Below are 24737 nucleotides of genomic sequence, written 5' to 3'. Positions count from 1 at the left end.
GATTCTGCGCTATAATAATTCAATAAACAAAATCCACAATTATTCTCGTTGTTTGCTGGCGATTTGAAGCTTGGTACACTCTTTTCATCATCACTCACAGACGTATATTTCTGTTTATTATTCTTGTTGTATGTTTTCATTGCTTTCCTTATTCCTTGTTGAAAAAGTTTTCTCTTGTTGCGGAGGTTTTCCAAGTTTTCGTCTGGAGTGAGTCTAGCTGATGTCTGTGTTTTCCCCTTCCGAGACGATAATTTCTTCTCGGGACTTGACAAAATGTCCTTGATAGCATCGTGCTGAGAAATGGTACTGGACCCTGGCGTTACGGATTTGCCATGTTCTTCAGTTACATCTTTTGAAGATAAGGGTTCTTCTCCCATATTGCTGTTAGTAGCTTGACTGGTGGAGATTGAAGGAGCAGGAGCCTCGAATAACGTTGAAGGTGCAAATTTCTCCTCGGGAACAATGTCTTTGCAAAAGGGCATTATTCCTGTGCATTGGAACCCTTTGACTGCGCACCCAACGTATACAGTTTTGCTCCACGCATCATAGAAAATAATACGGAAAGGTTGTTTTGTAATACTTTTAATTGAGATTGCGATGAATCCAGTCAGTTGCATTTCTTTGATACTGAACCTTTAGGGACTTGAGGAAAGTTCTATCTAATGGTTGCAGTACATGTGTACTGTTTGGAGGCAATCCCAAAAGTTCTATCCCATTTTCCCGACAATGTTCTACAGCGTCTAAGCTGGTATGGCTGGCTGCCATGGTTGTCAATAACAAGAAATGTAATAGGGTTAGCCATCGTTTCATATTTCTTGAAGTGTCGAAGCCAGACCATGAACAATTCTTCATTAATGTATCCCGTAATGGAACCAGGCGGTAAGCCACCTTGAAATTCAGGGCGGTTCCTCTTTACTTTAAAAATTACCATTGGTAGTAAATACGTACCACTTGCATTCATGCATGCAGCAACAGTCACAATTTGTCCTCTTTCCACGTTTGTTAGTGAAACAACTTCTCGTTTTCCTTTACAACTTACTGTTTTTGTGGGACTGTTGTTAAGAGGAAAGTCGGATTTATCCATATTATAAATACACTCTGTTGTATCAACAAATCATATTCCTTTAAGATTTCTTTAAAATTGTAAAAATATTTACTTATTTCTGCTTTATTTAAGCCTTCAACTCTGACTCGTGGAAGACCCTCGCGTTTTCTCAGGCTAAGGTGAGTGTGTCTCTTAACAATGCTCTAAACCAGTCAATTCCAGCGACCTTGCTTTCTGTTCCATGGACGTTTCAAATTATTTTTCTCAGCTAACCGAAATGCAGCTTTCCTGAACTGGAATGGCGACAGATCCAATCCTCACTGTTCTAGAAATAAAACTCTCTGGGACAAAGCATCCTCCATTTCAGAACTAATTACCTTTGAATGACCAATTCTGTTTTCTATAGGACTAGTTGGAGTTAATCCAGCTTGCATTTTCATTTTAATTTGCACTTTACCATGTAAAGTGTTGAAGGGAATGTCATATAATTTTGAAGCAGCTCGAAGGCTCAAATGCCCACTCATTACAGTCTTTATTGCCTCATCTAATGCATGCAGCTGGACTCCATTTATTGTAGATTTTTCTTTTCTGATCGTTTTCGTGGCATCTAGAAAATAAGAGTTGGCTTTAAAAATCGCGTAGGAAAATGTTTAAATATACAGAATTTATATGCAATATTTGTGTATAATATGTCTATGGTAACCAATCGTGACGGACTAAACTAAACAAATGCACTGATCGCAATTGTACTAGGATATCGAAATTGTACCATTTTTCTGATCGAAAATGTACTATTGGCGTGAGTGAAATCACGAGTAAATAGTAGGGAACTGTGCAAAGAGATGGCAGCACATGTCACAGAGGGTTTCTCTGTAGGTGCCTCAGAACACGCCCGAACGGAAAATATTGAATTCGCAGGCACGTGGAAACTAGAAAATTCATGATAGCGCAATAGATTAAGTAGCTTCACTTACCTCTTAACAGGAAAAAATTTATATCTCCGTAGCCCAAAGTGGTGTATTCTTGGAAAAGACAGGAGGGTCTGTAGAAGCCTGCTACACTACAACGCCTGACAGAGGCAAGTGCTGCCAACCCCACGAGACTGACAAGTGGCGCGAAACCTTATATTGATCGGAATTGTACCTATATCGAAATTATACCACCTCATCCTATAGCGCTTCGTTTTTCCTTTCCTTCGTTCGCGAGTGGAACAGGAAAGGAAATAAGCGGTAGTGTTACAAGGCATTCCCCATTCTGCAACATATTGTGGCTTGCTGGTTAAATATGTAGACGTAGATAATGAATCGGAGGACAGCTGGAAACGGGAGAATCCGGATCTCTGCCGTGGTGGTGCTTTAGTGTGAAAGCTGGCCTAAAAAATATTCATCCAAGCAGCTCACACGCTGCTTTTCAATTCGCGTTACCTGTTCAATAAACATTCAGTGAGTAGTATGTTGGAGTTTAAAGCCTCGTAGGAATAATAAAGGGACAGCTTCCTCAATTACACATTCCAAGAGATTTGAGAAAGAGATTTCATAATAAAATATTGTGTACAAACAGGAACCAAACGACGGGTAAAAGCGTCATGAAGAGTAGCTGTGAAAGTGTTCCTAACATGGTAAGCACACTGACAACATACCTATGCCGTTACTGTCCACACTGTCCTGGGTTCTGTTTGAGCTGCTGTATGATTACTCATAATTAGTAAGCATTTCGTTTTTTGTGGATATTGTAAATGTTTCAAGAAGTTTCAGTTATTTTTCAAATGGACGATATTTGAATGTTTAATGCTTTATACTTCACAATAATTACAAACCATTAAGCGTTATTAGTTCGTTCGATGTTTTGAGACCTGACATTTTTCTTCTTTGCCAAAGAAGTGCATTTGCTCTTCGTTTGAATGGTAGTTTCTTTGAATTGGCAATAAATTAGAGGCGCTATAGAAATAATGATTATGTCACTTACAAGCTTTTCGCACGCGCGAAAGCGTCAGACTTTCGTATGTACTAAATTACTTGTCGGTATTAATACAACTTGAGCACCACCGTTCAGGCCACAGAAGTGCCAATAGCGCCCGCCCACCCGCTGTGTCAGCCGATAGCCAACGGGGAGATGTGGGTGTGGCATTGAGGGAGGGAAGGGGGGGGGTGGGGATGATTGGCAGCATACCGGCCTCCTGGGTGGTGCTCGCTTAGGAGACCTGGAGCTGCAATTACGCGGTCAAGTAGCTCCTCAATTGGCATCACGAGACTCAGTGCCCACCGTTCCTGTCCTCCCACCAGGGCCTGTCCTCTCTGGCAGTACTGGGAATCAAACCCGGTCTCTCCACATGGAAGTCAGCCACATTTACCGCTCAGCTACAATGGCGGACACCTGCCAGCATTTTGGATTAGTTAATTTTGGATTTTGGGCCGCATCACTGTAAACTACTGAATCAACTAAATTGCTGAAGTTTCGACCGCCTTGCTCCGAGCCTCTTCAAGACGGTTCACTGGGAGGTTAATCGCCCTGAAGAGGACCGCACCAAGTCGGACGGAACGTTGACAGTTTAGCTGTTTCAGTAGATTACAACGACGCGACCCGATACCAAAAATCATTTTATACAAAAAGGACACCGGCAGTGGATGGCTGTGATCTTATATCTGTCAGTACTACTTAAGTACAAAAATCAAACTTTAAGCTTTCGTATGAGTATGATTCTGGTTCGTAGCACATGCATACTCACAAGTTTCCGCCTCGGAGGTTAACGGCTCACACATCTGCCCACGGCGAACGCCTTAAACTGTATGAAAATATTGGCATTTACATTGAAACACCAAAGAAACTGGCATATGCATGCATATTCAAATACAGAGAAATGTAAACAGGCAGAGTTCCCGGGTTCGATTCCCGGTGGGGTCAGGGATTTTCTCTGCCTCGTGATGACTGGGTGCTGTGTGCTGTCCTTGGGTTAGTTAGGTTTAAGTAGTTCTAAGTTCTAGGGGACTGATGACCATAGATGTTAAGTCCCATAGTGCTCAGAGCCATTTGAACCATTTTTTTCCCTTGTAAACAGGCAGAATACGGCACTGTGGCGCAGTTCTTAGATCGGTTACTGCTGCTACAATGGCAGGTTATCAAGATTTAAGTGAATCTGAACGTCGTGTTATAGTCGGTACACGAGACATGGGACAAAGCATCTTCGAGGTGGCGATGAAGGGGGATTTTCCCATATGGTCACTTAACGAGTGTACAGTGAATATCTGGAATCGGGTAAAACATCAAATCTACGACATCGCTGCGGCTGGAAAATGATCCTGGAAGAACGGTACCAACGACGACTGAAGAGAATTGTTCAGCGTGACAGAAGTGCTACCGTTCCGCGAATTGAAGCAGATTTCAGTGCTGGACCATCAAAAAAAGTCAGCGTGCAAACCATTCAACGAAACATCATCGATATGGACTTCAGACTGTTGATGACTGGAAACGTGTTGCCTGGACGGACGAGTCTCGTTTAAAATTGTATCGAGCGGCTGAACGAGTGTGGTTATGGAGACAGTCTCATGAATCCATGAGCCCTGCATGTCTGCAGGGGACTATTCAATCTGGTGAAGGCTCTGTAATGGTGTGGAGTGCATACAGTTGGAGTGATATTGATCCCTGATACGTCTAGATACTCTGACCACTAACACGTATGTAAACATCCTGTCTGATCACTTGCACCCATTCATGTCCATTGTGCATACCGCCAACACTTCCGCTGGCTAACTAAGTTCCCAGACATGAACATTATTGAGCATATCTGGAATGCCTTGCAACGTACTGTTCGGAAGAGATCCTCACCCAATCGCACTCTTACGGATTTATGGACAGCCCTACAGGGTTCATGGTGTCAGATCCCGCCAGCACTACTTCAGACACTATTCGAGTCCACGCCACATCGCGATCCCGCACTCTGGTACCGGCAGAGGTTTGAGTCCTCCCTCGGACTTGGGTGTGTGTGTTTGCCCTTAGGATAATTTAGGTTAAGTAGTGTGTAAGCTTAGGCATTGATGACCTTAGCAGTTAAGTCCCATAGAACTTCACACACATTTGATCCCGCACTTCCGTGTGCTCGTGCGGGCCATACACGATATTAGGCAGTAGTACCGGTTTCTTTGGCTCTTCAGTATAATACGTTTGTATTTATTTCAATTGGCCGTTTATGGCCTTCAGCACGCTTCCTATATCAAACGACACATTTTAAGTGAGTTAACATTACAGACTGCACAGCAAATGAGCAACATGCAACAATAATAATAATAACAATTATAGTAGTAGTAGTGAAACATAAATGTTATAAAAATTTATTTATGCATATATGTATATGCGGATGTATGTATATTCAACGTCTCCTAAATTACTAGACCGATTTCATCCAGTTTGAATATGTATACGAAATTGTAAATGGAATTATTTAATATAGAGGGGTGGTGAGAGTGAATTAGCGAGCGTTCTCGCGACGAGCAAACACGCTATTATATGGTCATGGTGGAATCCACTGTCGGTGAAACTCTGGCGCCAAACGTATCACTTGTATGGCACGCGGTCGACAGGAAACATCGTATCCAGTGTTAAGTGCTCGCGGGCTCGGCCCCCGCGCTAGTGGCCGGCCGCCTCACGTCACAGGCGTAGGCAGTGTCTCCGCGAGCTAGCCAGGGGGAGGGGAGGATTTGAACTAATTCAGTTGGAGCACGGACTTCGTGGTGACTGCACTGCAATATCAAAGATGTGTGTGCTGACTGTGTTGGGGTACCAGTGATGACTGTACTGCTTCAAATAAAGTCTTCAGTCCCTCCCACCTGTAAAATTAAAGGACGTGAATTACGTTACGATAAGTGCAGTTTATTATTTGACACGATTATGATATGCTACCAGTGAAAAAAGATAAGTGACGGAGAAAGCTCGTATATGTGATCAATTATGGTGTTGGGGATTTGAACTTGTGATAGACTTTTGTTATGGATGTAAGGAGAATGGCTTTCTCACCGAGAAAATCGGACATCATGAATAAATAATAAGTGATAATAATACATAGAAGTACAGTTTTCGAGAGAATATCATGTTGGAATTTGAATTTGGCGCAATTTTCTAGTGGAGGTAGGCCCATAATAATAAATGATAATGAATGATAATAAATGATAATGAATGATAATAAATGATAATGAATGATAAAGAATGATAATGAATGATAAGGAATGATAATGAATGACAATGAATGATAATGAATGACAATGAATGGTAATGAATGTTGATAAATGATAATGAATGATAATGAACAAAAGCAAGGTATTGCAGCCATTATGATGTAGGAATTTGAATTTGGAGGGAATTTTCTAGTGGAGGCAGGTCAATAATAATAAATAATAATAAAGATAATAAATGACAATGAATGACAATGAATGACAATGAATGATAATGAATGTTAATAAATGATAATGAATGTTAATGAATGATAATCAATAACAATAATAAAGACAAGTATGGTCTTTGCATGCATTATCGTGTTGGAATTCAAACTTCCCACTATTTTTTTTCTTCTGGAGGCTTAGGTTGGTGAATGTAGCACAATTGGACTATTTTCCCGCCAAAAGCCGCCATCTTGGATGACGTCATGCGCTGTTGCCAAGTCTACATGCCGCCATCTTCGATGACGTCATCGCCACCATCTTGAATAAATTTGGCAACAATGGAGAGTTGGGTGATGCGAAGGTTGTCACACTACTTACATTCACAAGCAAAAATTTTCGGCAATTTTGGAGGAGACAGGTCGCACCCGACTTTCCAGTCAGGAATATGGACAGGAATATATTCGCATTTTGGTGCGTTTTTCCATTGGTATCACATGGCGAAAGAGCATAAATGTAATAGATGGAAATGTTTATCTGGTTACATAAAATTTGTGGCAGTGGATGTGTTCCTGTGGGGACGCTAAAACAATTATTTGAATTTACGTGTGTGGTGTGCTTCTGCAGATTGGGATATATCTACACTAGGAAGAAGCCGAGATTTGGAGTGCATGTATAACAGGAAGTACTCCAGAGTAGCGACACATGCATCTGAATCTTCAATGACATTTTGTGTAACATTGCATGATAAATGACATGTTGGATGACATGATGGGAAGTGTGCTGTTATGAGACATGACATTCTGTATCACGTTACTTTACCTGACATGATGCAGTGATATTATATGGCATGTGTATTAATACTAAGAAGTAAAAAAGCGCGAATGAGTTTGAGGCTGCCAGACAAATCTGAAAGTTGATTTCCTTCTTTTATACACCTAACACTGCCCAGGACATATCTACATCTACATCCCATACTCCGCATGCAACCTGACGGTGCGTGGCGGAGGGTACCTTGAGTACCTCTACCAGTTCTCCCGTCTATTCCAGTCTCGTATTGTTCGTGGAAAGAAGGATTGTCGGTATGCCTTTGTGTGGGCTCTAATCTCTCTGATTTTATCCTCATGGTCTCTTCTCGAGGTATACGTAGGAGGGAGCCATATACTGCTTGACTCCTCGGTGAAGGTATGTTCTCGAAACTTCTACAAAAGCCCGTACCGAGCTACTGAGCGTCTCTCCCGCAGAGTCTTCCACTATCATCTCCGTGACGCTTTCGCGATTACTAAATGATCCTGTATCGAAGCGCGCTGCACTCCGTTGGATCTTCTCTATCTCTTCTATCAACCCTATCTAGTACGGATCTCACACTGCTGAGCAGTATTCAAGCAGTAACCTACTTCCTTTGTTTGCGGATTGCATTTCCTTAGGATTCTTCCAATGAATCTCAGCGTGGCATCTGCATTACCGACGATCAACTTTATGTGATCATTCCATTTTAAATCACTCCTAATGCCTACTCCCAGATAATTTATGGAATTAATTTGCTGACCTGCTATATTGTAGCTAAATGATATGGAATCTTTCTTTCTATGTATTGGCAGCACATTACACTTGTCTACATTGAGATTCAATTGCCATGCGTCAATTGGCAGCAGATCCTCCTGCATTTCAGCTCAATTTTCCATTGTTACAACCTGTCGATATACCACAGCATCATCCGCAAAAAGCCTCAGTGAACTTCCGATGTCATCCACAAGGTCATTTATGTATATTGTGAATAGCAACGGTCCTACGACACTCCCCTGCGGCACACCTGAAATCATTCTTACTTCGGAAGACTTCTCGCCACTGAGAATGACATGTTTACATTTTTGTGCTTTCATAGGAGCATTTTCCACTCTCGCCATATCATAGTCGTAAGAATGGAATGACGTTAGCGTGAATGGTGAGTATCACGGACGCATCAACATTTGATTTCTGTTGTAGCATAATACCTCACAAAACCCCACATTGGACAGCGAGGTGTTTTAGTTACTATTAGGGAGTAAAGGTTTTTGTTTTCCTCGTTAAAGTTTTTGTGCGACGAGCTATGTGAAATACATGGGCTGCTTCGCTATGACTCTCAGTCTTCCGTATGAAATGTTTAAAAGTTACGGGAAGATGCGGTGTGATACCTCCGCAAGTGGCCACTTTCGTAGATTTACAGAGGCAGGTTAAAGTCATTCCACATAGTGTGAGCGCACCAGTGTCGACATTGGACAAATTCTTGCAACCACACGGGGCATAGACCTCAGCATGCCTCTGTTAAGAATGGACACCTTACGAAGATCCTGGCAGACAGTGCAAAACGTGCAGGTAACTGTGGGTCCCAACAGACACTGGGATGGAACATAGACGCAAAGCGCCAAGAACTCGCCGGGGAGGCGTGTGAAATTAAAGAACTGTTGAAGATCTCAGCCTACTTAAAGAAAATTAAAAAAAATAGAATTGCACAGCAACGAGTTCGCTTATAAATCAAGAACGCCAGCAGATTCTCAGACGAAATATAAATATGGGACTCTCCAGATCTCACATATACAACACCGTTACAAAGACATGTTGTGTAGTTACTTTCACAGAAACTAAGGAATGCGGTAAAACATGGTAACAATGTGAAACCAATAATGGTAACAGCCTTGAGAGTGAAAATGTGAGAGAGACGTCAATACCCAACTCACACGCCAGCCTACGTAAGATAGAAAAGTTCCGCCCTGCACTGTGAGGCGTGGTCATGAAACGGAGATTAATCACTGGCTGGCATTCCAAATTTAGTCCGCAAATGACAACACCAAGAGGAGGAAAAATTTGCGGAGTCGGTGAGCTTCGCATAGTGAGGAGAGTCGGTCAGACCACGCGGAAGAGAGAGGACATCGATGCTCCTCCCTCTGTCGCCTAATCAGTCTCTTGACTTTTAATCTTCCTTTAAATCTAATGCTCATCGTTAATTTGTAAATTATTCTTTCACTGTTCCATGTTAAAGGGACAGATCCTTATGATGCTTGAATTTGAAGCACTCGACTAAGCGTTGCTGTTTCCTCGCCTGTCATCCTTCTCCCGACACCGTGATGTCGTTGTTTCAGCTACGGCAACCCATGACGAGCAGTCAGCGGGGAGACTGTTCCACGCGCTTTGCCGACGAGAGCTGCCGACTCCCAACCGTACTACGAGTCGACGAGCCGTACCGGCCGAATGTCTGCTGCCGACATCTCCACAGGACGAATGATTAGGAAGAATAGTGAAATGAGTCATTCCCCCCTCCTTCAGCTTAGTAACCGAGTCGTTTCCACACACAGTCTTATCGGTCCTGAATTTTGTAATTTTACACAGAAAAAATGTAATACACTGAACAGCCAAACTCATACTCCTGCGTAATATCGTGTAGGGCCTCCTCGAGCATGCAGAAGTGCCGCAACACGACGTGGCATGCACTCGACTGATGTCTGAAGTAGTGTTGGAGAGAACTGACACCATGAATCCTGCAGAGCTGTCCCTAAATCCGTAAGACTACGAGGAGGCACGTTCCAAGGCATCACTGATATGCTTAATAATGATCATGTCTGGGGAGATTGGTGGCCAGCGGAAGTGTTTAAACTCAGAAGAGTGTTCCTGGAGCTTTCCTGTACCAATTCCAGACGTGTCGGGTGTCGCATTGTCCTTCTGGAATTGCCCGTGGGAATGCATAATAGACATGAACGGATGTAGATGACCAGGCAGGATGCTCACGTACGCGTCACCTGTACGAGTCGTATGTAGACGTTATCAGGGGTACCGTATCACTACAACTATACACACCCCTCATCGTTACAGTGCCTCCACCAGCTTGAAAAGTCCCCTGCTGACATGCAGGGTCCATGGATTCCAGAGGTTGTTTCCATAGCCGTACACGTCCATCCGCTCGATATAGTTTGAATCGAGACTCGTCCAACCATGCTACATGTTTCCAGTCATCAACAGACCAATGTCCGTGTTGATGGGCGCTGACGAGGCGTAAAGTTTCGTGCCGTGTGGTCATCAAGGGTACTCGAGTGGGCCTTAAGCTACGTTGTGCAAGACGCGACAGTTGGCTGCGACTGCGACGCTGCCCCCTCCCCTCCTCTTTTCCCACCCTGGCAGACGGCGACACGGCCGCAACGCGACAGGAGTCGTTCCTGTTTCCCAAGCTCTGGTCGGCGGCGGCGGATTCAAATACATAAGAATAAAATAAAAATTCCGATTTTCTTGCTTTAAAAAATACTGTATGTTAATGGAACAAAGTTACACCGGCTCCGAGAGTTAGTTTTTTGATACATATTCTCCTTTTACTTTAAAAAATTTAAAAGTATCTCTTCCGGTTTTGCGTGTTTTTTTCGCTGTATATTACATCTCTATAGATTGTGAGGAAAGTAAAAGGCACAAAAAATTGATGTTTGCGTATCTTTCAGTTTCACATCACAGCTTGATAATGAGGTGTCTATTTTTCCGATATTCGTCACAGTTATTCCGATACTTAATTTACAAGTAAACAACTGCATAAAATTTGAATTGTGTGCAGTGAAAAATGTGGTCGCTGGCTACTTTGCGTATGGTTCATGTTAGGTCATACATCGTTGCCGATGAAAAGAAGCTAACATATCAAAATTATTTTTAAAGTTGAGATCAGAATATCTATCTCCGTTTCCGAGATTTGGGCTCATATATCTCCGGGAGCGTTGCGACTAGCCGCCAGTTCTGTCGACGCGCAACGTGAATCATGTGGTCATCACACGGTAGAGAATGCATTTGTTTTGTTTCGCTGACACATTTGGACCTAATGAAACCATTTTATGTTATATATTTCTCCAGTATGAGTTAATAATATTTCTCCATATGCTCTTGACAATTTCATTTAAAACGCCACGAAATGTATGTTTCTTAAAAGTAAAGACATGCTGCCTTCAATATATTTTCTTCTCATTCTTGGGAAGAGGATAAATTACTCACCTCTAGTATTTTCTTCTGAACCTGGACGAGGATACCCAAGCAGAAGTAAGACTAACAAAACCAACAAATGTCAAAAATTTACGTTTTCAACAGAGCGAAAAAACGTTCAAATTAGTTTAATATCGCCTTGCCATCAATTATATTTTTTATATGATGTGGTAGGTAAATCATAGCGACACTGGGTTTGAGTGTACTTGCCGTGAGTATCGTATTGTCGCTTCACAGTACATCATGCGAGAAGTACGGATGGGAATGTCATCTGTCGATCAGCTGTATTTGACCTACACTTGTCAGAAGCGGCGCGTGTTTCCCAAGCTGCGGTCTGCCATTGACATGATGGAGAGAAGTAGAGCCACATTCGATTTCACTTTAAAGTACTTACATATTTTACAGCAAGAAGAAGACGATAACACACTTACGTTGTTGTGGCTCCACAACAAAAGGAAAAAGAAGAAGGTTCATTGTCTTTTAGCGACACGTGGCGATGAAGGCTGTTACATCATTTTGATTAACAGGCAACTTTTAAATGACGATACAAAATTCAGACATTATTTCAGATTGTCAGCCAGTTTGCTCATGTTTTGGAACTTATAGAAAGTGACATACAGAGAAAATCGTGCAACCGGATCAAGAAACCTATCAGTGCAGCTGAAAAACTCGCAGTGACGCTAAGGTACGTGTAGTTTTATTATCTTATGTACATATGCGGCGCTGGGATCAGAACAATTGTTTGTTCCTCTGAAACTTTTGATGCAGCTTGTATTTCTTTAGTCTCTTGACTTTTATCAGATTTATTGATATGGATTCGACTTTCGTATTGTCTTTGAAATCAGTCCCAGTGATGGAAAACGTAAAGGCAAGGATGTTGCGAGAGCAGCTCACAGAGCATCACATCCTGTGAGTGGCTCATTTCAGTTTTCCTTGACTGGCCCGACGTCTTTCTGGCAGCCGCACGTCTTTGTGTCGTGCGACTTCCGTTGCAACACTGCTCACTGGTGCAGTGCTGTGGCAGCTGCCGCAACAGTCGCGCGTCGCATCCCAAACTCGAACCGCGCATGCGCCAGCAGGCAACTTCTGACGTCACGTAGCACGGTTACACTTGTTCATGGTGCAGCATTGAAATGTGGAGTGTTTTGTGGAAGGGTTGCACTTATGTCACAATGAACGAATCTCTGCAGCTGTCGTTGGTCCAGTTCCAGCAGGATCTTTTTCTACGAAGTCGGAAAGTTGATGTTTTAGCGAATTTCTGACATTCATGGTACCCTCGTTGAAACCTGGTAGTCAAGGAAGGCAGGATTCGGCTACGATTGTAGACGGGGCCGTAATCAGGTACTGTTGGTCCCCTTTTGATACTGCACTCATTTGCCGGCCTTTGGTGGCCGAGCGGTTCTGGGCGCTGCAGTCCGGAACCGCGCGACTGCTAGAGTCGCCGGTTCGAATCCTGCCTCGGGCATGGATGTTTGTGATGTCCTTAGGTTGGTTAGGTTTAAGCAGTTCTAAGTTCTAGGGGACTCATGACCTAAGATGTCATAGTTCTCAGTCCCATAGTTCTCTGAGACATTTGAACCATTGCACGGTAATTCCAGACTCAGCAAAAAATAAATATATCATACGTTATTAATCAAGAAATAAACAACTGTGTAATTAATAGTGCTCACATTGCGTTACAATTTACCAAAAGAGCATAAAATACAGACACAGCAAAAAATGTTTTAAAAACAGGACAATGTGAATCCAATTAGAATTGCCTTACAAGTACAGTCGCAGCTGAAGACCTTTAACCGCCAAGAACGGCAGTTATAAAAAATTTAACTAACACACTGTAAACAGCAATGCAATAGCAATGTTAATTTTAAAGACAGACGACTGATCACCAAACGGATGAGACAACATGATGGTAAACTTGGTAGCATAATCATTTAAACCTGCTGTAATGCCAGGAGTGGCACTTACATAAAAATTTTAGAAACATGGAATACAACAGCAAATAAAATAATAAAACCCAAGGGCGAGTCACAGACGGCCCACCAGGAATCGATCTCTTAGTAGGTCCGGCAAAAAACACTTTCGCGAGCGATGAGATAGGCAGCCAAGACTTGCATTCACTTCACAAGATGGTAACTCAGACTAGTGGCAGTCGAACGTATGACTAATGATAGTCTTGCTGATGCTACCTGACGTTCGATAAACCAAATGCAAAGATGTAAAAATACGCCAAAGCCGGAACCATTGGTCTGGACTCTGCCCACAGAATACTGTGCTTAGAGTGCCCGGAACGAGAAATGAATCACTACCACCAGAGTAGAAGAATCGCCAAACAACCTACCATCAAGAAAACAGCAACACGAACCCAAGTGAATTGAGAATTGCAAGATCTCACAATGGTGGAGGTTTCTCTACTTCAACCCAAATGCCCTCAACTTACATGATCCTGATTACGACGAGCCCGTGCACCTTCGTGACCACAGGCCTTCGATCTGACAGTCCATGCCCGCCGCCAGCGGCCCCGGTGTGTTCTCACACTGTGCGGACCTGGCTCCTCCTGAGTCCAAAACCGAACTGCACACTGACACGACCCAGAAAAAGCATGAGTCGCCCCAAAGATAGGGCCACAGTTAATACATATCGATAACCGCCTCTGCTGCCACTAGCAGACAGCAACGCTTGCGAAACCAAATGGCGCCAGTTAACACGAGAAGATGACAAACAACCGCCACCATGTTAACGAAACGATACGGTCTGGCCTCCAACAGACGACAGAAAACTACAAACAGTACCAACGCAAGCCGCAGTATGGCTCACTCGTGAAATGGTTGCACGTAAAAATCCACACTTCATCGCTACATCGGAGATGTTGTGTCCCATGGCTCATGCGCCCACTATGACAAAACCTTCAGACGAACTTAAATCTTGATAACCTGTCATTGTAGCAGCAGTGATCAATCTAACAACTGCGCCAGACACTTGTCGTCTTATCTAGGCGTTGCTGACCGCAGCGCGGTCTTTTACCTGTTTACATATCTGAGAATATGCATGCCTTTACCAGTTTATTTGACGCGTCAGTGTGAAATCCAATTTTTTTTTTCGTCTGATGTATCTATTCCGTTCACATATCAATCCCCTAATCTCACAGCCTTTTGCTGTTTGAGTTCAGTAAATCATTGATGTCACGTAGTTATTGGCTGCCAAGGTCTCATAAGTAATCAGCATGTCCTTTCGTGCCAGTGATGAGATTTTTGAGTTCATAACATTTTTGCCACCCACCATGTGGCTATCTGATTACTAAATTGTATATTGTGTCATATCACAGAGAATTTTGAAGGATGTACTACATCTTCGGTGACCGATGTGGAGCCTCGATTTTTACTTTCAGTCTCATTGTTGGAGAGCGTGAAGACTTCTAATTTTCAGACATGACTTAGAAAGAATTCCCATTCCTTTATTAGAATATGCTAACCTCTTACTGGTAGATATCAGGCTTACGGATAGTGTATTCGTATGTATTGTAGGTGTGTTGCAAACTAACATATGAAGTAGGCGTAGTTGTAGCTAGTGTACTTAGTTTCGGTTTCCTGAGCCTGCCCCGTAATTTGTGAAGTAGTTGTTAGAATTTATAGTCTGTTTTCGCCAATATCCTGTTTCACGTGTTCCATTGTCCTACGTGCTGCCACCAGCTTTGCCATCAGCATCGTACTGCCTGTCTAAATTCGTTCTCTGGAACATTGCCGGGATGTGGTTACGTTTTCTATGCATCTGTGGGCTGGGACATTGATAAATATGGAAACTGACAATCAAATTGGAGGAAGTTCCTGAGTGAGTAGGAAATGACAGGTACGTCTGTAGGTAGTGCACAAATTCAGAGCCCACTAGACACAGACAGTCCAAGTGAGGGTGGACGAGGTAACACGAGGCATGTTTGTGGACGATAGCCAGAGTGCACTGGATCGAGTCCTTGCGTCATTATAAAATCATACATCTCAGTTAACCGACATGAAGGTGGAGCATGAAACACAGTTTGGCACAGTTTGGAAGACCGGAAGCTAAGACTTTCCAGTCAGAACACTGATGGGCAGACCGCTGAGGTTAGACACAGCTTTGGGACAGAAAGCAACAAGATGCGGATGGAGGTCACCAAAAGCGTGGCCAGGTGAGAAAAGCGTGACACGAAGGCTGAAAATTTAGAAACGCAGGTGCACACAAGTATGACTGATATCTCCGTGCGCGGAGATGATGAAAGTATATCGTCCAAGGTGACTTAAACAAGAGTGTCAGCCCTCAAGCAAGAAGTGTCTACAATGCGATAAGGTAACGTGCCTGATACGCAGGTCACTCCAACGAATTTTCAAGCCGCATTCCTGATTCACGTGGTGGACGTACCACTGCCTAAGTTCAATCTAAGGCGTAGTATCTAACCGAAGGCAGACCTCAAGAATGTAGAACCCCCAAGGGGGTCCACAACTCTTTTGTGGATACGTGCGTAGCGAGCACGGGACCCCGAACTAATGTGGCCCTCCTTCCTTTCCGGGCTGCATACCTTCATTTTCTGCATCCTTCCCTATCCCCCATCGTCGCCCCCCCTCCCCTCACCTCTGGTTCTTTCCTTCCCTTTCTCCCCCTCTGGGAGTATGGTTTGTGCCTACGTCCGGAGACGGACGTTCGTAAATGTAACGCATTCTTTGCCTTCTCTGCTTGTATGTCTTCATCCTTCCTTTGTCCTTCTCTTTTCCTTACCTCTTCTCTTTACCATTTTCTCCGCTGCGGCGTTTGAGACCTCTCTTCTTTCCTTTCCCTTTCTTTATTTTTCCCTTTCTCTTTCTTCCTCCCTGTGCGTGTCTGAAGGCCGACCCACGCATTTTCGTGCGTAGCCAGTGACGGGGTAACGCATAATTCCCTGCCCCGGGTAGACAGGTAGGACACGTACGTACCCTCTGGTAACGGCCAGGCCCAGGGAGGGGTGATTACCCGAGCTGATACCTTCCGAAAGTGCCGATTGATCCCTATATCCGTTTGTCGGGAGGTGTGACCCGAGGTGTGAACAATCACCTAAGGCGGGAGTGCCCTCAGAGAGGGCCCCCACAAGGAAGGAGCGCGCCATCGGAGACGCCGGTAATCATGGGGGATACTTTCGCAATGGTTTCCTCATCTTCTACTATGTCAGCTCACAAGCGTAAGTTCAATAGATCTCAGCCACAGACAGTCCTTCCATCGTTGCCACAGTCCCTTGTTGTTTCTCCGTCTGACGAAGGTCACGACTTCTCCACGGCCAACCCTTTCATTATTCAGAAAGGTGTCGACGCAATTGCAAGTCCTGTAAAGTCTTGTTCCAGATTACGAAATGGCACCTTGTTGTTAGAAACAGTCAGTGCCCTCCAGGCACAAAAATTGCTGCGTACTTCACTGCTACACACCTTCCCTGTCCGGGTGGAACCGCACTGTACTTTAAATTCATCACGTGGGGTCGTTTATACTCGCTCCCTCGACGGATTGTCCGACGAGGAAATTCAACAATACCTGTCTGACCAGGGCGTAATGGCAGTTCATAGAGTCATGAAAAGGGTTGACACGAACATCATTCCAACCCGTACTGTCTTCTTGACATTTGACAAAGTTCAACTCCCATCGAAAATCAAAGCAGGCTATGAGATAATTTCCGTTCGCCCTTACATCCCAAACCCTACGCGTTGCTATCGGTGTCAGCGGTTGAATCACACCAGCCAGTCCTGTTCCAATCCGGCCAAATGTGTTACGTGTGGCAAGGATGTCCATGAGGGTGCTTGTCCACCTCCATCCCCTCGTTGCATCAACTTTATGGGTGACCACGCTACTTCGTCTCGAGATTGCCTCATTTTTAAAGACGAAAAGCTCATTCAGAAAATCAAAGTGAAGGAAAAGGTGTCGACCTTTGCTGCTCGAAAATTATTCGCCAGTCGACAGCCCACCGTGCCTCAGACAGGAAAATACAGCACTGTCCTTGCCTCTCCTCGGCCAACAAAGGAGGCGGCCACGCAGACTTGTGACCTTACCTTTAGTGCCACGGTCGTCAGATCGGCCAGCGCAAAGATCGCCCGTTCAACCTCCCCACTTTCGCCTGCCCACTCTATGGCTCACCCTTTATCGGGTTCTGCTAAATCTCGAACCCAAAAGTCAGACACCAAGACTTCGAAAAAAGATCATACTCGTGAAGATCTTTTACGTACCCCAACTTCACAACCATCGGTTCCTCCTTCATCTAAACATCATGTTTCCAAGAAGGCTAGTAAGAAACCCAGTTCATCTCCTTCTCCGCCAAGGCGTGTCTCATCTACTGCCGTCTTCTGTGTCGCCGAGGCGCACTGCTGGTGGCCGATCAACCGGCCGATCGCTGGTGGCAGGAGCTGCTCCTGAACAACCTATGGATCAGGATCTTCTGCCTTCGGCTGACTCCCATTCTGTGCTGTCGGTCGCAAGCTCTGATCAGTCGCTGAGTTGACGGCAACCTTGGTCACATTCCTCCATTTTCTGTTCACCCTATGTCCATTATCCACTGGAATATCCGCGGCCTTCGAGCCAATCGGGATGAATTGTCGATCCTCTTACGATCCTACTCGCCGGTCATCTTCTGTCTTCAGGAAACAAAGCTGCGTCCCCATGACCGGTTTGTTCTCCCCCATTTTCAGTCTGTCCAATTTGATCTCCCCTCTGTTGAAGGCACTCCAGCACATGGAGGACTCACGATTCTTCTCCATGATACTCTCCATCATCACCCAATCCCCTTAAACACTTCCTTCCAAGCTGTCGCTGTCCGTCTTTCCCTTTCTGGATATAACTTTTCTCTTTGTACTGTATACGTTACATCGTCCACATCAATGGCACGAGCTGATCTCCTTCATCATCTTGGTCAGCTTCCACCCCCCTATTTGCTGGTTGGGGACTTCAATGCCCACCACCTGCTTTGGGGATCTCCACATCCTTGTCCACGTGGCTCACTATTGCTAGACGTCTTCCACCAAGCGGATCTAGTTTGTCACAACACTGGGGTCCCTACATTTTTGCCTATCTCCACGACAAATTTCTCTCATTTGGACCTTTCGGTCGGTACTGTTCCGCTAGCTCGGCGCTTCGAATGGTTCGCCCTTGATGATATACACTCGAGTGACCTCTTTCCATGTGTCCTTCGACTGCAGCCTCAACTGCCATATATGCGCCCGCGACGCTGGAAGTTTGCCCAAGCCGATTGGACACTTTTTTCGTCTCTAGCGACATTCGATGACCGTCACTTTCCTAGCGTCGACGATGAGGTCACACATATTACACACGATATTCTTACAGCTGCGGAACGTTCAATACCACGCACCTCCGCATTGCCCCAGCGCCCCCCAGTTCCTTGGTGGAACGAGGCATGACGTGACGTAATACGTGAGTGTCGACGTGCTCTTCGCGTTTTCCGCCACCATCCTACTTTGGCCAACTGTATCCGCTATAAGCAGTTCCGTGCGCGATGCCGTCGCGTCATCCGCGATAGCAAGAAGGCAAGCTGGAAATTCTTTACTAGCTCATTTAACAACTTCACTCCCTCCTCGGAAGTTTTTAGTCGGATTCAACGGTTATCTGGCACTCCTAGTTTCTCCCCGGTCTCTGGGCTCACTGTCGCGCATGATACGTTAGTGGACCCCGTCGCAATTTCTAACTCATTGGATCAACACTTTGCTGAGATTTCGAGCTCTTCAAATTACCCGCCAGCGTTTCTCCCGTAGAAACGTGCAGCGGAAGTGCAACCTCTTGCTTTCTCCTCTCAAAATCGCGAAAGCTATAATACTGTTTTCTCCATGCGGGAACTCCAACATGCACTCTCTTCTTCTCGCTCCTCCGCCCCAGGACCGGATGGTATCCACATCCAAATGTTGCTGCATTTATCAACCCATAGTCTGCGTTACCTCCTTCGCCTTTATAATCGAATTTGGACCGACAGTACTTTCCCCAGACGATGGCGGGAAGCTATCGTCGTTCCTGTTCCGAAACCTGGAAAGGACAAACATCTCCCCTCTAGCTATCGCCCCATTTCTCTCACGAGTAGTGTATGTAAGGTTTTGGAGCGTATGGTGAATTGCCGTTTAGCTTGGTGGCTGGAGTCCCGCAGTCTTTTAACACCTGCCCAATGCGGTTTCCGAAAGCATTGTTCTGCAGTTGACCATCTTGTTGCTCTCTCCACTTATATCATGAACAATTTTCTCAGGAAACGCCAAACAGTAGCAAAATTTTTTGATCTGGAGAGAGCATACGATACCTGTTGGAGGACAGGCATCCTCCGCACACTGTTCTCTTGGGGCTTTCGTGGTCGGCTGACCCTTTTTCTTCGCGAATTTATGGCAGAGCGCACATTTAGAGTGCGGGTGAACACTACTCTCTCCCGTACTTTCTCCCAAGAAAACGGGGTACCCCAGAGCTCCGTGTTAAGTGTTGTACTGTTTGCCATTGCCATAAATCCAATTATGGATTGTCTCCTTCCTGATGTCTCGGGCTCCCTCTTTGTGGACGATTTTGCGATCTACTACAGCTCTCAACGGACCAGCCTTCTTGAACGACGTCTTCAAGGATGTCTCGATCGCCTCCAGTCTTGGAGCATCGAAACCGGCTTCCGTTTTTCTCCCAGTAAGACCGTTTGTGTTAATTTTTGGCGACGTAAGGAGTTTCTTCCACCCTCCTTACATCTAGGACCTGTCAACCTTCCGTTTTCGGACGTCGCTATAATCTTGGGTCTTATGTTTGACAGAAAACTGTGCTGGCCCTCTCACGTTTCCTATCTCTCGGCTCGCTGTCTGCGATCCCTCAACACCCTCCGTTTCCTGAATGGTACCTCCTGTGGAGCGGACCGAGTGGTCCTTCTCCGCCTCTATCGCGCCTTAGTGCGCTCGAAATTGGACTATGGAAGCATAGTCTACTCCTCTGCTCGGCCGTCTATTCTTCGGCGTCTCGACTCTATCCACCACCGTGGATTACGTTTAGTGTCTGACGCTTTCTACACCAGCCCTGTGGAAAGCCTTTATGCTGAGACTGCTGAACCTCCGCTGTCCAATCGGCGAGCAGTCCTTATGAGTCGTTATGCTAGCCATCTGTCTTCCATGCCTGCTAATCCAACCCATGACATTTTTTCGACGCCTCCTTGGATGTAGGGTATGCAGGCCGCTGGGAGTCCGCTTCCGTCAACTGCTCCATTCTCTTCCGCTTTCCTAAAATCTTCTTGACAACTTGGGGTACAGCACCGCCTTGGCTCCGTCCCCGGATCTGCCTGCTCCGTGACCTTTGTCAATTTCCCAAGGATGGTACCCCTTCACTTGTTTATCGTCGGGCATTTGCTGCTCTATGTGCACAAATGAAGGAAGCCACATTTATTTACACTGATGGCTCGAAAACATCGTTAGGTGTAGGGAGTGCCTATATTGTTGGCGACACCCCAAATCGATTTCGGCTTCCCGACCAGTGTTCGGTGTATATTGCGGAGCTTTACGCTGTTCTCCAGGCTGTCCAATACATCCGCCGCCATCAGCGGATACAGTCTGTTATCCAGATTTTCTCAGCTCTCTACTCAGTCTCCAAGCTCTCTACCCTGTCCATCCTCTGGTCCACCGGATTCAGGACTGTCTGCGCTTGCTCCACCTAGGGGGCGTCTCGGTGGCGTTCCTCTGGCTCCGGAGGACACGTTGGTATCTGTGGAAATGAGGCGGCAGATATAGCGGCCAAGGCTGCAGTCTCTCTTCTTCGGCCAGCTATTCGATCGATTCCCTTCGCCGATCTACGGAACGTTTTATGTCGTCGTGTTGTTCTTTTATGGTACGCACATTGGTCGACAATTCCGCATAATAAATTGCGGGACGTGAAAGCTCTTCCCTGTGCTTGGACCTCTTCCTCCCGAACGCGTCGTCGGGAGGAGGTAATTTTAACTAGACTTCGGATAGGGCACTGTCTTTTTAGCCATCGACATCTTTTAAGCGGCGATCCTCCCCCACTCTGTTCCCACTGCTCTCAGCTGTGGACGGTAAGACACCTTTTAATTGAGTGCCCCTATTTTACTCCGTTACGCGCCCGTCTACAGCTTGTAATCTCCCCAAGGAAAATTACCCTCTACCACGCAATAATTAATAATGGTCAATCAAATCATCCACATTTGTTCACTTTTGAAAAGTATCTGATCGGATTTTCTAGAAATATATGCGCCGACAGCTCGTCGACGCCAAGGTATTTTTCTAGTACGTTTATTCTTTGGAATAACAGAGATACATATATGTATTCTCCATGGTTATTATAGAGGGATAACTAGGACAGCTTCGGAAGTATCTGTTGGAAGATTGTCGGGTTGCTAAAAGAGACATATTTGCTCTTCTTCTCGCTAAAGCGAGCTATTAACGTTTGTGCCACTAGCGGGTTATTTGAAGAGAGAGAAAAATTGTAAACGCAAATTAAGTAAGACTGGGAATCAACAGAAGGCAGAACATGTAATGGAGATGGATTGAATATACAATTTTCCTCAGAAATAAGGTTTGTGACCCTTTTATTTTAGAGTGAATGACGAATGAGTTCTCTGTCTGAATCATTGATGATTGTCTTGGCCCAGTAATTAGTGGGGAAGTTTCAGTTGTGACGAAGAGAGCCTGCAATCACCGAGATTTTATAAAATCGTCCAAAAAGGCTTCGGACACATCTGAAATTCTAAATCTGTCGCAAAATGAACGAATTGTTCAAACGATCGATTTTCCCAACTGAATGCAACGCTTAACAATAATAATAGATATAAAGATCTTTTACAGCAAACCAGCCGCTGAATATTAAGACGAAGGGCTCCACCAGAGATTCTATTGGGCTGAGTTCACATAATGAAATATTATATTTAAAACTGTATATAGATAAAGGACAGAGAGAGAGAGAGAGAGAGAGAGAGAGCGAATGAAATTAGAGAAAATACGCAGAATCCTCCATTAGTATAATTGTTTGCCTGTCTTATCACGGATCAGCCTAAAGATAAAACAGGAGGCCCTTACTTTACTGTACAGGTTTATGTGTGAGACATTACACTAAGTTAGCGGCAAGCTGCATTCACATACTTTCATCATTTACAGTATAATCCATTATAATGGCCAATCCGTGACAGGACACGTTTTTGGACGTTGTTAAAATAATTTTGTTCTCTGTTTCATGTGAACTATGACGAGCCAACTTAACTGACGCTTGGAAGAGAAAAGAAATACTCGCAGTCACATTAAGTGGATCTACAAATAAGAACATAAAACAACACGCTGGGCGCAGAGAAAAGGCCAAATCTCTAATTTTATTAATAAAGCTTGCTAATACAGATGAAGTATACGCTTTTCTATATAGTATTATTGGATATTTGAACATTGATTAATAGTGTTCATGCTAGATGTAGTTTGATTGACTTACCGCAGTTGCATTTATATGTATAAGTACAGTAAGAAAGAAGTACTCTTGTGTGAACGGAGTTACATATAGTGACAGTAGAAGGGAGATATATATATATATATATATTGACGGTAGAACATTTATATGGTTTTAACTAGGGCAATGTTTAAGATGAGTCAAGCAGAGCAGAGCAGCACGCAACAGCCTTCAGCTGTTAGCACTGATAATAATGATGTAGTAAGAAGTGTTGTAGAACCGATCGCTACAGATAGCGCAAGAGAACGCCCTGTAGACACGGCTGGAGATGAAACGGCAAGTACGCAACATGGGTTAGATCCATTGGTCATTATCATGAGACAGATGCAGATGATAACCGAGAGCATGAATAATATGAATACTAAATTAGCCTCAGTTACTGAAGGGCAAAATGATTTGAACGCGAAATTAGCCTCAGTTACGGAAGGGCAGGAAAATTTGAAAACTGAGATTAAGCAGCAGTTACAAGACAGTTTTTCCGAATTAGAGCAGCGGATAGAGACGAAGACCAAGGAACTCAAAGATAAGGCCGAAGAGACGGAACGAAAATTAACTGCACAAATAGAATTGGTGAAAGCTCAATGTGAGGAATCTACTCACCGCGTACGTGTAGAAATGAAGGAGTATGTGGCTATTAAGATAGATACCGTACGGGAACAGGTGGAAATGGTTCCGCAATTAGTACAAAAGCAAGATGCCATGTCATGTGCAATTGCGCAACTTCCTGAATTGGCACGTACGCAGACTAACCTAAAGGAAAGTTTTGAACATCTGACAGAGCGTCAAGATGTTATAGACCACCAAATTAATGTATTAACGGGTAAATTATCCGAAATCACATTAGAAAACAAAAGGCTAATGTGTGAAAACGTTGAGCAAAATGTTAAGGCAGCATTCCAGAGTCTATTTGGCAAACAGGAAGAGAATTTGTTTGCGAAAGGACTTGAGGAAGTGCGACAGCAGTTAGGTGCTGATTTCGAGCATTGGAAACAAACGATAGAAGAGTCGATACGCGTTTCACAACAAGGCTCAGAACAAATGAATACAGGCCAGCAGCAGAAGTTGGCAGCGACTATAGAGCCAGTTACTGCACATTCGCACACGATACCGGCTGGTGTAAGTAACTCAAACATTAAATTGCCACGAGCTAGTCGTTCGCGTGAATTTTTATCTAACGGAGATTACGAAAGCCTTTGCCATGCCGAAGAAAAAATGATAAAGATTTTTAACACTGACAAAAGGGGGGTCCATCCAATTGTTTTTATTCGAAGTTTCAGAGGAGTGCTACCCAGAAATTGGTCGGAGTGGCAGAAGATCAGTTTCGTTACAGGATATATACAAGGTTCGGGGGCGATTTGGGCCTCGGACATGACTTCTGTTTGCTCGACATATGACGATTTTGATAAGGCGTTTTTAGCAAAGTTCTGGTCAGAAGGGGTACAGGAACGCCTAAGGCAGGAGGTGCTCTACCCAGAGCCTTTCTCCTTTTCAAAAGGAAGCCTTAGGAAGTATTTTGAAAAATATATAAATAAAACTAGATACTGGGACAGACCTATGCCCTTGCCAGACATAATAAACATACTTAAGGCAACACTACCAATTAGCATCCGGAATCAATTGATTTACGGCAATGATAAAGACTTGGAGTCGTTCCTCACGACGTTAGACCATATAGATATTATTGAAGAGAACAACCAGAAAGCCCGTAATAACAGATTCCAATATAGGGAGATAGAACCTCCGCCCAACGGTAGGCAAGGGAATGGACAGAGATCGTTAAATAGCGGAGAAACCCCTCAAAATCTCAATAGTAATACCGGCAATAGTCTTGCGAGGGGCTATCCAAGGAACAACAGGAATGGGAAAAGATACAATCCCGTGTGGGGGGACGAAAGGAATTT

Source organism: Schistocerca serialis, chromosome 2, assembly GCF_023864345.2.
Source record: "Schistocerca serialis cubense isolate TAMUIC-IGC-003099 chromosome 2, iqSchSeri2.2, whole genome shotgun sequence".
In the NCBI taxonomy this organism is placed as follows: domain Eukaryota; kingdom Metazoa; phylum Arthropoda; class Insecta; order Orthoptera; family Acrididae; genus Schistocerca; species Schistocerca serialis.
This window is presented reverse-complemented; position numbering follows the sequence as displayed.